The sequence below is a fragment of the Rousettus aegyptiacus genome, unplaced genomic scaffold (assembly GCF_014176215.1).
Source record: "Rousettus aegyptiacus isolate mRouAeg1 unplaced genomic scaffold, mRouAeg1.p scaffold_m13_p_8, whole genome shotgun sequence".
NCBI classification, from domain to species: Eukaryota; Metazoa; Chordata; class Mammalia; order Chiroptera; family Pteropodidae; genus Rousettus; species Rousettus aegyptiacus.
The window spans coordinates 93755595-93770598 of NW_023416311.1; the positions used below are offsets into that span (position 1 = coordinate 93755595).

Consider the following 15004-nt stretch of genomic DNA (forward strand, 5'->3'; position numbering starts at 1 on the left):
CCCAGCAGCAAGAGGGCTAGAGACTGTACGCTCTACACTCTGCCTCCCCGCTGCAGTCTACAGGAGAGGGGTTGGAGCAGAAGGGGTCGGGCTAGACTTGGGGTAGTGTCACACTGAAGCGGACTGGGTAAGAAAGGCCAGTCGTTCCTTTTAACTTCAAACTAATGGAAGATTAACTATGTGGTAACATTCAAACAGAAGTATGTAAAAATGTACTATTTACTAAAGGGTTACAGAATGATGGGTACATTTTTACTAAGGTTACTTAAAACTTTTGTCTTTTCCAAATTTTTCTCAAAGTGCTTTGTTTGTTTAAAAAAAAAGAAAAAAATCTCTTGCTTGCCAGTTATTAGAAAGCAGAAAGCAAAAGAAGACCAGAGTGAGTACATGGTAGGTCAGAAGACAAAATGGGACCCGAGGCTTGTTATTCAAGAGAAAGAAAGAAAACGGGGCCTGCCTGCCTGCAGGTGGCCGGCTGCAAAGTGTGCTTCTTCACAGACGCTGGCTCGTCTTCAGTGCGCTGATCAAGTGCCGTGTTGCTTTTGATTCCATCTCTATCCTCACGCTGTGACTGTTACGGCGTTAACGTGTTTTACCATGACTTCATATTGCTTTGTGTAACCCTTCTATGCCTTTGCTTTCTTCAAATTTGGGCAACACGGCTGCGACGTAGACATCAGTGGAAGGCTTCTCTTGAAGAGCAGTAGATGGCTTACGGAGAGTGTTTTCATTCACGTCCATCAACCATCCTCGAACGCAGCTTGATACGGTGTATTCTTCTCCATCGAAGCAGTAAATCTTGCACAGAGGCGCAAGCTCCGTTGAAAACTGTGCTGGTCAGAGTGATGTAGTCCACAGCGGTCCTCTCAGCGCTTTCCTTTGACGTTTGCTTTGTACCAGCGAGTGAAGTAACGACCCGCAAGTGGTGGCCCTGCAGGCTCTGCGGCCACTGGCTCAGTAGCCCCAGGGACCTTGGGCGCTGCTCTTAAAATCGTATAAAATCTCAATATTTACCATTTTGTAGTATAACTACGTAAGTATACATATAGCTAAATTCAAGTTGGCAGTAAAGAATAAATGATGTTTTACAATCTTCTGTTGTTAGCTACGAGCATTCTCTGGGCGAGACCGTACTTTGATTTTTAATAAGAAAAAGGGGGTATTTCCAGGGCACCAAGAAACAGAAACTAGTCAAAAGATTTTGTAAACTTTTTAATTTCATATTGAGTTTAATATCCAAACTACTTCGAGCTTCAACAACACTCCTCCCTTTTCACTCTTAATTGATGACTTTTTATCTTATTTAACTGAAGGAGATATAATCAAATGCGAATCTCTGTATACTCCCAACAGCAAATGTGCCAACCTATTCAAATGTGCCAGCATTCTCTGCTTTAACTCCTGTTACGATGGATGAATTAACGGTTTCTACCTACTCTCTTGGCAACTTTCAAACATGCAATTCAGTATTATTAACTACAGGCATCGTGCTGTCCATTACCAATCCAGAACCTATTTATCTTATAAGTAGAAATTTGTACCTTTTGACTACTTCACCTACTTCCCCCTCCCCCAGCCCCTGCCTCTGGCAACCACCAATCTGTTGTTCTCTGTTTTCGAGTTCAGTTTTTTAGATTCCCCTGTAAGTGAGATCATACAATATTTGTCTTTCTCTGATTTGTTTTATGTATCATAATGCCCTCAAGGTCTATCCATGTTGTTGCAAATGGCGAGATTTTCTTCTTTTTATAGCTGAATAATATTCCATTGTGTGTGTGTGTGTGTGCGCGCGCGCTTATGCGTGCACGTGCACATACATGATCTTCTTTATCTATTCATCTGCTGATGGACACTCAGTCTGTTTCCATGTCCTGGCTATTTTAATAATGCTATAGTGAACATAGGGTGCAGATAGCTTTTCAAGATAGTGATTTCATTTTCTTCAGCTGGATGTCCAAAACTGGATTTGCTGAATCATAAATGACGAGTATCTTAAGGGCAGAAGCCATATGTTTGTTTTCTTGGTATTGCCACTGCATAGCAGAGTGCTTGGTAACTAACTGGTAGACAGTCAACAAATATTTAATCGACTAGACTGAATTAAATTCACAAGCATTAAGATGTGGAAGAATGTTCTGCTACTCCTCTGTTGGGAGTTAATCTGTGCCCTCACCCTCACTCCACTCCCATACTGACATGCACGACACACAGAGAAAGTGGGTGTTCTTGTGTTGTTAAGCTTTCATCAGCTATGCTGAGGCTTTTATTCTTGAGATATGTGCCTACGTAGCCTTAGAGCTGACTCAGCATATTGCTTGGTGAGTGAATCTGGGAGCCAGCAGGAATCTCCCCTCAGCGGCTGGCTTCCCCAGCCTGTAGCGGGTAATGTAATGGAGTGCCTGACAGAATGCAAATGAAACTCTATGGGCGTGGCTATCTTTTCAGAGCCAGTGCAGGCCGAGAGGCTAGAATGTGGTCCATTGATGCTAGTTTGAAATGCATGTTAGTGTGCTAATTCACGTCAAAGATAAGTTTACTTTTATAAATACCCCTTCTCTTCCCAGTAAATAGGCTAGAAGAGATGACTCTCTGACAGGAATGAGACTTCAGGACTAGGGCACTCCTAAATGAAGGGGCCTATTTAGTTAATTATGGGGCCAACTTGTGAATGTGCTGCTAGAGGCTAGAAATGAATACTACCCCTTGTGCTAGAGGACCAGTAGATGATGTTGTCAGCCAACTTCAGCCCTGTTTGTGAAGAGCCCACACTTTCCTGGATAATCAGCCCAACTGTTAGGTCTATTTAATAATTAGAGAAGCCACATGTTGGTCAGAGCTAACAAGAAGAAGTAGAGAGCAAGGGTAATTTTTTTTTTTTTTTTATCCCTTTCATCAGGGAGTGTTCACGAGTATATGTATGTTCTGGGTTGGGAGTTGGACTCATGTTCTGAGGCAGGGAGGAGTCCACTCCAGAGTATGCAAAATTATTTTACTGTTCAGCACATGGTATTCTAGCTCAGTGTTCTGTTCAGAAAACTTTAAATAATACAAACCAAGATTTTTATAGGACTTGACATTTTCTATATACAATTCCATATTTAGAACACATGAAGTCAACGCAAGGAATGACACTCTGACTACCTTTTACTCAGTACTTACTAGGTGTTGGTAAGAATCACCATTGTCCCTATATCCAGTTTATAAGTTCTGTCGATTATGCTTCTCAAGGTCAAAATATAGGCCATGGAGTCAGAACACCTCCCTCTGAATTCTAGTTGCATGTTTATTTGATCTCAGATTCTTTCTGTGTAAAATCATACACATATCACTCCTAAGTGGATATTAAAGCCAGTTTCGAAATTGCAGCTGGATAGCCAGGCTACAACAGAGCTTTATCTTCAAAGGAGAGTTGTGTTCATTCGACCTAATGTTAGTGAGAAAAGTTTGTGAGGTTTTATTAAACAATAATTATATATATTTTTTTTTCCAAAAGAGGCATGGTCTTTACTGTTTCTATGATGATATTTTTTTCTCTTTGGAAGACTAATTTTTCAATTTAATTTTTATGTACTGTTTCTATAAAATACATTTGGATTCCTTCCAATAATATTTCTGAAAAGACTTAAATCAAAATATAGTTGGAAGCCCATGTGAAAAGTGTGTCATCTGTGTGTGTTATATAGGTTAAATTTAACTTGGTGGTTCAAAAAAAATGTTTACATATTCCTTCGAGATGTGTTGGGCACCTTTCTCCTGAAGAATAGGGTTTTCCTTGTAGTGAGGTAGAGTTGGGTGCTGGAAACCCAGGGCATACGTTTGTGAAAACATTCCTGTTATTTGCTCAGGTACTTGCCAAGTCTGTTAAGAGTGAGACACTGTCTTTTGCTGTTATTGGAATTTATAAATGTAAGGCAGGTGTCATCTACATGACTACTGACCTTTTGCCGCTTTTGTTTCTCTGGAAAAGCCATTAAGGAATAGACATTTTTACTTATGTAGGACAAGTAGGACAAGACGTTTCTTACAAAACTGAACTGTGAGTTGCCACGTTGGACTCACAGAGATGATGTCATAGTATCATAACCTCTTATACTCTAATGTGAAATACTCTACTGACTCTCAAATGATGACTCAGCCTGAAGTTTTACTTACCTCTAATTAGAAAGCTGTTTACCTTTTGTGATTGTAGGAATGTCACAAAGGACTTACTGCCCAGCAATATGGTTTCCTATGTATTGGTATATACAGGGATATACCACAACTAGAGATGAAGTTTAAGGTACATATGCCCCTAGGTGAGGCCTTTTATACTTAATATGCCCTTGGGTGAGGCATTATATATTTAATACATTGTATTGTAAATGCATGGTAATAGCAGACTTTATTGATGGAGATTAGTGAGATGGATAAGTCACTTGAGTACCAGATGTATGAAGCAGGGGAGGGGCTGGAAGATTCAATATAGGGTAAATGGATATTCCAAAAACGAATAAAATGATGTTAGCTAATGTACCTTGAGCACCTATTAAATACCAGGAAGTTCTAAGCTCTTTAAGTGGGTTATCTTCTTTAACCCGCCCCAACAACCCTGGAAGATACGTACTATTCTTATCCCTCATTTTAAAGATGTGTCAGCTGAAGCACAGGGGGAGTGAGTCACTTTCCCAAGGTTACATAATTGGCACATTGTTGAGATTTCAATCCAGACAGTCTGATGTTAGAGCCTGCGCTCTTAACCACCATCCTATACTTTCTTTATATCATAATTCTGTGCATGTATCTCATGAATTGGAGATCCCTGCATGGCACAGAGTGGTTCACCCAGCAAGCTACAGTCAACTTACCAAAGGAACTGTAGGGTAAATAACTATATGTACTATAAATATGTACAATAATGTGAGGTGATAGAAAGTTCAAAAGTTCTTCTATTCCTTTAGCAACCTCCTAAGTTCTTCCTTCATCACTGTAAAAGGTAAGAATTCAGTACATATTTGAATGAATAAGTAACTTAAGCATCAAAATTGTAGTTTGTGTCCGAAGTGTAAGACATTGCCAACATGCTCATTAAGTTTTTTATTTCCCAAAGAAGCACAGTACCTTAAGCTAGCAATCACATATTTCTCGTTGAGAGTGGAAGGGAAGGAAACTTGATGGAAAAGGCTTTGGATATATCAGAGAAGGCACTCTGGACTGGGGCAAGTATTCCTCTGTTCAGTTTTGTCTCATTTCCCCTTTTATTGGGATCAAAACCAGATTGGATTATTAAGTGAGATTTCAGCTTTTGTATTCTTAAATTTTCTCTTTCTTTGCCATGAAGACTCTTTTTGTCTCTTCTAGGAATGAATTTACCTCTACTTTGCCCCTGTTCAAACAAAAGAATGAGGTAAAAAGTACTGAGATGTTGAAATGTTTAAGAGTCCAAGTTTTAAAGTTGAACTTAATTTGGAATCTTGACTCTACCGTTTGTTAAGAGCATAACCTTGGGCAATTTATTAATGATTTGGAACCTTTTTCTCCTCTTTTATGTAATAGGTATGTCAAACAAGAGCACTTACAGCTGTAATGTAACAAAACTCCCAACTGTCAATAGGCTTATTTTTCCCACCCATCAGAAAGTCCAGTGGTTAACAGTTGCTGATTTTGTACAGGAGCTTGATGATTTCAGGGCCAGCTTTCTTGTCATATTCTAGGCCATTGTCTAATTTTTTTACCTCAGGGTAACAAGGTGACTGCTGCAACTCAGACATTTCATTGTGTTCAAGGGAGGAAGAAGATGCAAATCGCAATAGTCATTGTTTGCTTGCTTGCTTGCTTGCTTGCTTGCTTGCTTCCTTCCTTCCTTCCTTCCTTCCTTCCTTCCTTCTTTTGTTCCTTTTTTTTCCTTATTTGCTTCATTTCTTTTTTCCCTCCTTCCCTCCTCCCTCCTACCCTCTGTTCCTTCCTTTTTTCTTTGATCAGAAAAGCAAAATCTTCTCTAGGAACCCAGATTTCTACTTATGTCTCATTGGCCAGAACTGTGTCATATGGCCATTCCTACCATAGGAGTTTGGGGAAATAAGCATTTAGCTCTCCCAGTGGGATTTCAAAAGTTGGTGAGTCCTCAAACGTTTATATTTCAAAAGAGATTAATAGACTCTACCTCATAGGTTAGATAAATATTAAATTAGATAATATTATATAAGATACTAATTCTGTGCCTATTGCAAGGAAGTACTTAATAACAGGCAGCTGTAGTTATTATTGTTATCTCTTATATTGTTATTACTATTACCATAGGTAATGCAAATCCTATATAGACTCTCATCTAGATAAAATCCAAAGCCACAGATCTTCCTCTTTCAATTTCTGTCCAGTTTCATCTCTGGCTGCTTTTCCATCCTCTATATAGTAATAATTGACTTTTTTAGGAGGCACTAACTACTTGGCATTCTTCCGCATACACACTATTCTGCTTCCCCTTTGCTTATGCCTATCCTGATTCCTATAGTGCTGTCCATTCTTGTTGACTTATCTAGCTCTGACCCAACCTTTAAAACCTGCACAGGTTTTACCTCTCTGGCAATTCTCAGCCTTACTCCAAGCGGGATTAGTGCCCCTCTTCAATGCTCCCCTGTATCCTGATTACATCACGTTCATAGATTTTACAAGACAGTATAGGAACTTTCTCTTTACTTGATGGCCTCCTGCAGTAGGCTCTGAATTTCTGGAGGTCTAAGTCAGCTTTCCTTCTCATCTTAGTGTTCCCTAAATAGTTGGCAGTTTGTACATGTTTGTCAAATACAACCGAGGAGTCATGTTCTGTCTTCTCCCATTTTCATTGCCCTCCGCCCAAAGCTCTTCATAAACATCTCTCTCATCTCATTTTTTTCTTCCTCTCTCAGGGGATAATGATCATCTTTTCAAGAAGCAATAACTGGATCATGATTTATATTTCTTGGTGTTTTGGAAAGTAAACATTTACTTGAATAGCTTGAGCTCCCGTTGATCCTGACTGCCAGCAGCAAGGAGTTAAAAATGGAACTACGTAAACTAGCTAGAGAAAGAATCTCTGTTCTTTGGGTTTTCTGATAGTTGAATTGCCATGGAAACAGCCCTGCCTCTGTGTTAGTTCATTAGGGTTTTTTTTTTTCCTTAAATAATTTGGAAGACAGCCATGGTCCACAGTAGACTACTTCATGGAAAAGATTATACTTGACATCCTCTTCCTTATGCTAAACTCTACACTAAACAGGAAACCAGCAGTTCTTCAACATAACACATTCCATTTAAGATTGAATTATTATAGCAAGTAATTCATTTGATTTTAAAAAGTCTCCTTGCTGGAGTATGTGTATGAAGTAAGAACAAGGATAAATTTTCTATATCAAAATCATTCTAATAGATATTATTTGATCTGCGCAATTATTTTACAATCTTAATTCATATTTATATCAGATACAAGTACCAGATCTTGAAAAGGGGGTGGAGAATTGGCTTTCCATTGTATTGTCCAGGGAATGTATGAGATGAAATACAGAAAAATCTTTTTGTAGATGACCGAAGTTATGTTTTCAGCTACTTTAGGGGGTCTTTTCCCCCATGAAATAGGAAGAATAACAGGAGTATGTTAAAAGTTCTTCCCTGATTTTGATCAGGGAAGACTGGCCATTTGAATGAATCCACTATGGCCAGTCTTCCCTGATCAAAATCAGGGAAGACTGGCCATAGTGGATTCATTCAAATTGCAAACTTTATTTCTATGGAGGAGTCTCTGGAGTATTGTGGTATATGCCCGAGTTTCTTACTAAAGGAATTAGAAAAATTTACTCTCATTCTGTGAGACAGAGATCAGTAGCAACTTGACTACGACTGATTTAAAACATAACTATTTGACTTTAAAGAAGTTCAGCCTGCCGTGGATAAACCCACAGAATTGGTAAAGTGAGCCCTTTTATATTTCCCATAGATTGAATAATTAGGGTCTGGTCATTTTAAAAATTTTCCTAGGAAAAGATCTGAAAGTCAATCAATAAACTGAAGCCCAAATGATTGCTAATAGCTAGAGAATTTTCACTTGAAAAAGAATCAACATCTTTAGCTTAAACTGAAGTAAAATTTAGGCATGAGAGAAGTGGCCATAATCTCCCTTAACTATAGTTAATAATCATGCCTCTAAACTTGTGACATCTTAGAAATTATTTATCATCCTAAATTTACATAATTTCAAAAGAATTTTAGATTCTCATAGAAATGTGGATACCTATCTGGTCAATAATCTTTCTCTAGGCAAGAGATAGATTATTAAGCAAAAGGAGCTTATGGAGTTGATGTCAACAACTTTGACTGCCTATTTGGCAAGTAAACCTACGGAGACATCTTATAATAAGTAGTTTAGAAAGTGTGTTCAGAGCTGAAATTCAACACCAGACAGAAAACATGGCTCATCTATTAAGGATTGGAAGGTTATATAGTAGAAACAGTTTTCTAAGCACTTATGCACTTTTTACAAAAGCGAATCTTGTTAAACAACAGAGAGATCTATTAATATTCCTGTGTTTATGTTGTTAGAAGCTTTGCTGCAGAACTTTGTTGCCATATCTCAGTATTTGAAACACATTTCAGGTGATTAGAAAAGAAATGCCAATTAATTACTAAATCAATTTAATAACAATTGCTAAAACACTGATTTTTTGCCAGCTTTACTGAGCTATAATTGACATTACATAGAAAACACTGATTTCACTTTTCAAAACAAGTGTCATTTATTCAGCATTCAGAAAAACACTGATTTTGTACTTACTGTGGGCCAGGTACTCTACTAAGTGTTAGGAGACAAACAAATAAGACTTACAGAGCTTATAGTCCAAGAGAGGAAACAGAAAATAATTATAATAAGGTGCAGTTATAGAAACCTGCCCAGAAAATTAAAGGCCAAGTTCCATTTCACACAGAAGAATCGGTCCAGAAAGATGTATTTCTTTGTAAGTTATCTACAGAAAATAGCTAATAAACATTTATAGATGCTTATGATATTGGAGATAAGCACTGGTCGAAATCTATTATTCTTTCTTTTTATTCTTTCTTATTCAGACTTAAAAATGCTCTGAGAGATATGAAGTACTTTATAATTTGTAAAGCGTGATGCAAATCTATGGCATAATCAGTATTTGAAAACATTATTTGTTCCATCTTTGAATGCAAAATGCTAGACTGATTTTGGCAGACTTTGGCCACTTTTTTCCAGAGATGGACAACAGGACCAAAATTAATAGGCACAATCAGACAAGAGGATGTATTTATGTAATTTTACATATAAACATTTCTGGGAATCCCCTGCCTTCTGAACTATTTTTTCTGATATCATAAACAGGGAACTTGTTTGTCCTTAGCAAGGAGACTGTTTCTTCTTATCAGTACCCAGCTTTTAAACAGCTAGTCACTTAAGTAGACATTTTGATTCTCAAGTAATAAAATCTTATTTATCACCTCAGAATTTATGTTTTTGAATCGGGTGTTCTTTCAAAACAGTCATTTTTAAAGATTATACCCTGTTCCACTGCTTAAAGTGATTTGTGACGTATTCTTTTAGCCTGTCTTATAGACATCTTTTTGAAAATTTTAATTTAAAGATGGCATTCATTATATTTCCAGTAGCACAAAGATATAAGTGCTACTGGAAACTTTGAAAAGCGAAATAAGAAAATTGAACTATCTGTATTTCCATCTCCTATAAATTATAACCTTTAACATTTTAGTTTATACTCTACTTAAGAGAAAGATAATTTTTAAAAATGGGATCATGCTTTAATATCATTTTGAAATTATCTACCCCATTCAGAAATGTGGGATGAATTTCTTTCCATGCTTGAAATTCTTTATATAGATATAGTGTACCTTATCTAAACAATTCTCTATTGTTGGACACATGTTGCGCTCTGTTTTCTTTTCTGCCTAAAAGAACACTCTGGTGAACATGCTTATAACTAAATATTTAGCTATCCAAGATTATTTCCTTAAACTAATTTACTAAAAGTAAAATTGGCTAAACAAAGAGGATGCATGGAAACTACCCTCAGTACTGTATGCCTGATTCCCTAAAGCTTTGCTAAATTTAAATACTATTTTTAAAGTCTTTATCAATTCAGAAAGTAAAAAAAATGCTATTTCATTTTCAAAAGAATTTTCTCTTTATTATCAGTGGAGTTAAACTTATATGTACTGCTCATTTTATTTCTTTCATCAATTGCCTGTTAAAATCTTTATTCATGTTTCTATTAGTATATCCTTTTTTTTCACTTAATTACAGGAAGATTTTATATGGTAAGGCTAGTATACAAAGAATACAAAATATACATAGTATGCAAAGATTTCATAGTATACAAAGTATATATGTGTTTTAATTACCTTACCTAACTTTATTTGCCTTTTATAATATTTACGCTATATTTTAACAGTAAAAATTAATTTTTAAATAATAATTTTAATATTATTTAATTTTCTCATATAGTTCCTTTAATCCTTTATTGAGGTAGATATACTGAGAGAAACAGAAAGCATTTCTCAGTTGCCCATTCCTCCCTTTCATAGTATACCCATACAAAACAAAGAATGTTTTTGCTTTGAATAAATGTTAGAAAAATGTTTACTTCAAGACCATTAGCTAGTCGCTTCTGTGTCTAATTATATGGCAGGCTTCTTAACCATTTAAATAAATAGAATAAAGCAAACTCTTTTATCTAAAATGAGCTGAGCAGTGTGATAACTGACAATAAATATAAAAGGAATAAGGTAGGTTGGAATAATTGTGGAATACTTCACAAAGAAGTATTGAGGTATAGTTCAGTTTTGAGGTATAGTTCAGGAAACCTTGTATTCTTTGTTCACAATTCTTCCCCTTGCCATGAATCCTCATCTCCTGTATGACAGGATTGTACTTATATATCTGACGTTGGGCTTAGTCACATGACTCACTTTCACTATGAAATGTGCACAGAAATGATTGAGTGCTAGTGTTGAACTAGGCCTTAAGCGAAATCACGTGTTTCCTTTTATTCTTTTGTGCCTCTGCTATTTCCATGAGAAGAACATGCCTCAGTTCACCGAAGGCCCCGAATGAAGCATCTGGGAAAGATATGAACCAGCTGACAACTAGAAGCCAAACCCACCTGAGCCCAGCATATACAAGGCAAACCTCACTGATCTACAGACTTTTATGAAAAGTAATATTTGGTATAAATCATTGAATTTGGGGGTTATTTGTTACTCTGTATTATTGCAGTGATACCTGACTAATGCATATTGTGAGGAGTGGTCAGGTCATGTACTCATACGTCTTCCTTCCTGTTTCCATTGCATCTGCCTTGATTCAAATTTTCATCCCACCTGCTTGGATTGTTTTAAAAGCTTCCTGTTTCCTTAATTGTGTATTAGTTAGGGTAACCCAATGGCTATTAGAAGGTGATCCAAAATTTGTAGTGTTTCAAACACAGTACAGGTTTTCTTCTTGCTCATTTTGAATAGGTAGATGGGGATCCCCCTTCCACACAGTCATTTAGGAGCTAAAACTGATAGAATCTTTTCTATTTTCTACGTACATCTTTCAGCATGGCCCCAGGGGTCATCTCCATTCCAGCCAGCTAAAAAGCTGATAGACAGGACCCATAGTGGTGTTCATCAATTCTGCCCACATTCTATTGGTTTGAACTGAATCATATGATGCTATCTAGATGCAAGAAACTCTAGAAAATGTAAGTTTAGCTATGGGGACAGGAAAAAAATGAGAGCATTTGTTATGATGAACAGTTTATCATCTCTGCTACCCCATCACTTGTTTAGCATACTTTAATCTATAATTGCTAGTCTTAAAAATCCAATGTGATAATACCTTTCTGCTTAAAATCTTTGGTCCTGGTTACCTAGAGACTCAACATCAAATTTAGCATAAATATGTGATTTCCATGTAGACAGCTTCTGTTTTCATGAAGTATCAATCCTGAAGAATAGATAAACACAGCACTTCTTCGATTTCTTCAGTAAGTAATCCTGTCATCCCAAAATATTAACAAGCAATGTAGAAGCTACCTATAATTTCATAGGAGAGGCTGCAATCATTCACGATAAGGCCCCGAATCTTTCTTGTTCATCTCTGTTGCACATATAACCCTCCTATCTACCCATTCCTTCTCTTATATATCTTATAATAGAACCAATATACCAAACAAACATGCGTAGCCACACTCATCACCTCATTCAGGAAAATAATAAAGACTCATTCATTGCTAGTTCCATTCTCCTTAGAAAGTAGTGAGGGATTGTAAATTTCTTTTTTTTTTTTTCCTAATACACATTATATTCAAAACCTTTGTGGCTGACTCATTTCTACTTTTTAAATTTTTTATCTCTAGTTTTCCCTTTCCTGCCTTCTTCTACACTTAAATCATACTGAATTCCTCACTATGCCATGAATACATTTTTTTCCTGTCTCTGGGACCTTCATAGAGACTATAGCCTCTGCCCTCTGCCTCCTGCCTCTGTGTGTCAAGATCCCATAAGTGCAGTAAGGGCTAGCTCAAGTATCTCCTTCAATGTAGAGTCTTACCTACCCTTATTCCACTGTCCAGTCTGCATAGAAGAATTCATTGTTCTTTGCTCTTGTAGAATTCTGTGCACACCTCAATTATAGTACTTATTACATTGTTTAATGTATTATTCAGGTATCTAGTTTCCCAGAATGGAGATCTTGTCATCTTTGAATTCTTAGGATAGTACCTAACATGTAGCTTGAAATACAGTTTGTCAGTAAATGTTTGTTGATGCAAGAAAATCTGCCTTGAGAATTGAAAAGTGGCCAAGGGATTGGGAGGCTCTCAGTTTGTGACCAGAGATTTAGTAACTACTCTGGAACGCAGAGCACTCTCAGGAGGAAAGCCTTCAGCATAACTTTAATTCTTCCCCCTGAAGTGCTGTCATTGAAGGGAAAAACATTTTTGGATCTATTTTAATATGCTAGTTTCCAGCAGGTTCTTACATTACACTTTTTGTGATGAGAACACTGAAGGGGAGAGGAGGTTGAGTGAAAGGAGAATACTAAGCCAGAAGCTGGGACACTCCAGAAATGTTATGAGATTGAAAATGTGTAACTTTTCTCCTCACTTCCTGGGTTTACATGCATTAATATAGCTTGACCAATTGAACTCGTCTTAGGTTTCCCTGTGAATACCATCTCTTTCAGGCCAAATTATTTATCTAATGTAGCAGATAGAGAAAGAATCATACATCCCTACTAATTCAATGAATGTTTTTGAATAACAAAATGATCCAGGACCTGAGTTTCCTAGTGCAATTAGACGATAGCAAACAACACCATGCATCTTTGCATGGAAGAACGCTTCGAATGTGAAGTTGGTAACTCAGATTTCTTTCTTATCATTTTGGCCTTGATGCTGAAGCTGACCAGGGTTACTAAATAATATCCTCATCAAACCCTACAGAGTAATTAAGGTACATCCTACAGAGAATTAGACAGTAGAGACATAGACATGGTATAAAGAAGCCCTCTTCTACTAACTGGAATAGTAATTGTCAGAGTATTACATAAGATAAACCTGGTTGTTGTATTCAAATAAATCTCCAAATCAATGGTTTAACACAAAAGTGAATTTTTTTATCGTGTTAGACAGTTCACCTCTGAATGATGATTGAGGTATAATGGTTTCCTGATTTCCTTTCAATGGTTTCTCCCATCCTATGACTCTGGAAAATCCAACGTAAGACTCCCGAGGATTCCCCTGAGGTTATCTCCATCCCAGGCAGTGAGAAAAGGATGAGGGCACAGAGAATTTTCTGTGGAAGTTTTTATGAGCCAGGTCTGGAAGAGGTGCATATTGCTTCTGTGTCCATTCCTTCAACGAGAAGCCTGTCACCAGACCATGCCTAACTCCAAGGAACGCTAGACACGTAGTTGAGCTATTGTAAGAATAATGAAACGGGTAAGGTAGACGACACCATAATCCATTGATAAAATAAACATAGTTAAGAGAATAAGAAAAATTTGCAATCAGTCCTCATTTTTCATGGATTCCATATTTATGAATTTGCCTACTTGATACAATCTATTTGTAACTCAAAATTCAAAACTCTCAGTGTTTTCATAGTCACTTTGGATATTATTAGAACAGCAAAATATTTGTCACCCAACTGCTCACATTCCCAGTTGAGGCTGAATAAGGTGATGCTCTGCCTTCTTGTTTCAGTTCCCAAACTCTAAATAAGTGTCCTTTTCACAGTCTATTTAGTACTTTGTTTTTTGCATTTTTTATGCTTTTTGTTGATGACTTCAGTGTAAAATGGCCACCAACCATAATTCTGAAGTGCCATACAATGTTCCTAAGCACAAGAAGGCTGTGGTGTGCTTTGCATAGAAAATGCACGTGTTAGGAAAGCTTTATCTAGGTGCAAGTTACAGCGCTGTTGGCTGTGAGTTCAATGTTAATGAATCAACAATATATACTAAATAAGATATCTTTTAAAAAGAAATTCACATGAAACAAGGTTGTGTATTAATTGGTTGATGAAATGTAACCAGAGGTCCACAGGAACCTAACCCCAGAATTCCCCTCAGAGCAGTGGTTCAGTATTCACTAATTTGGTATTAATGGTGATTTTACAAAACGTAACTACCACAAATAACAAGAATCAGCAGTGTGTGTATATGTGTATGTGTGATTTTAATTTTCTTTCCTACTGATATTTTTTTGATTTACAAATTGTAACAACCACTACCTGCAGTCTGTCCCAAAAGGCATTCTCTACATTCCCCTGATGGTGTGGTTTTATGCACTAATACAACCCTGATTTTGTTCAGGTACCAGATCTTGAGCACAGGTAATGTTACCCAGCACCTAGCACCTAGGTTAAGTTTCACTTAGCACATAGTTGGTAAAATCCAAGAGGTCTGTCTTGCACTGCCTTCTATTATTTCCTGGATCCCATATGGTAAATGATATGATTTTTTGAACTTCTCCAG

General features: G+C 36.9%; 1 pseudogene; it reads right to left on the reverse strand.

Moving 5' to 3' along the window:
- Window positions 1–560: 560 nt before the first annotated feature.
- The window catches only part of LOC118606914, a 28855-nt pseudogene continuing 14411 nt past the window's right edge, over window positions 561–15004 (reverse strand).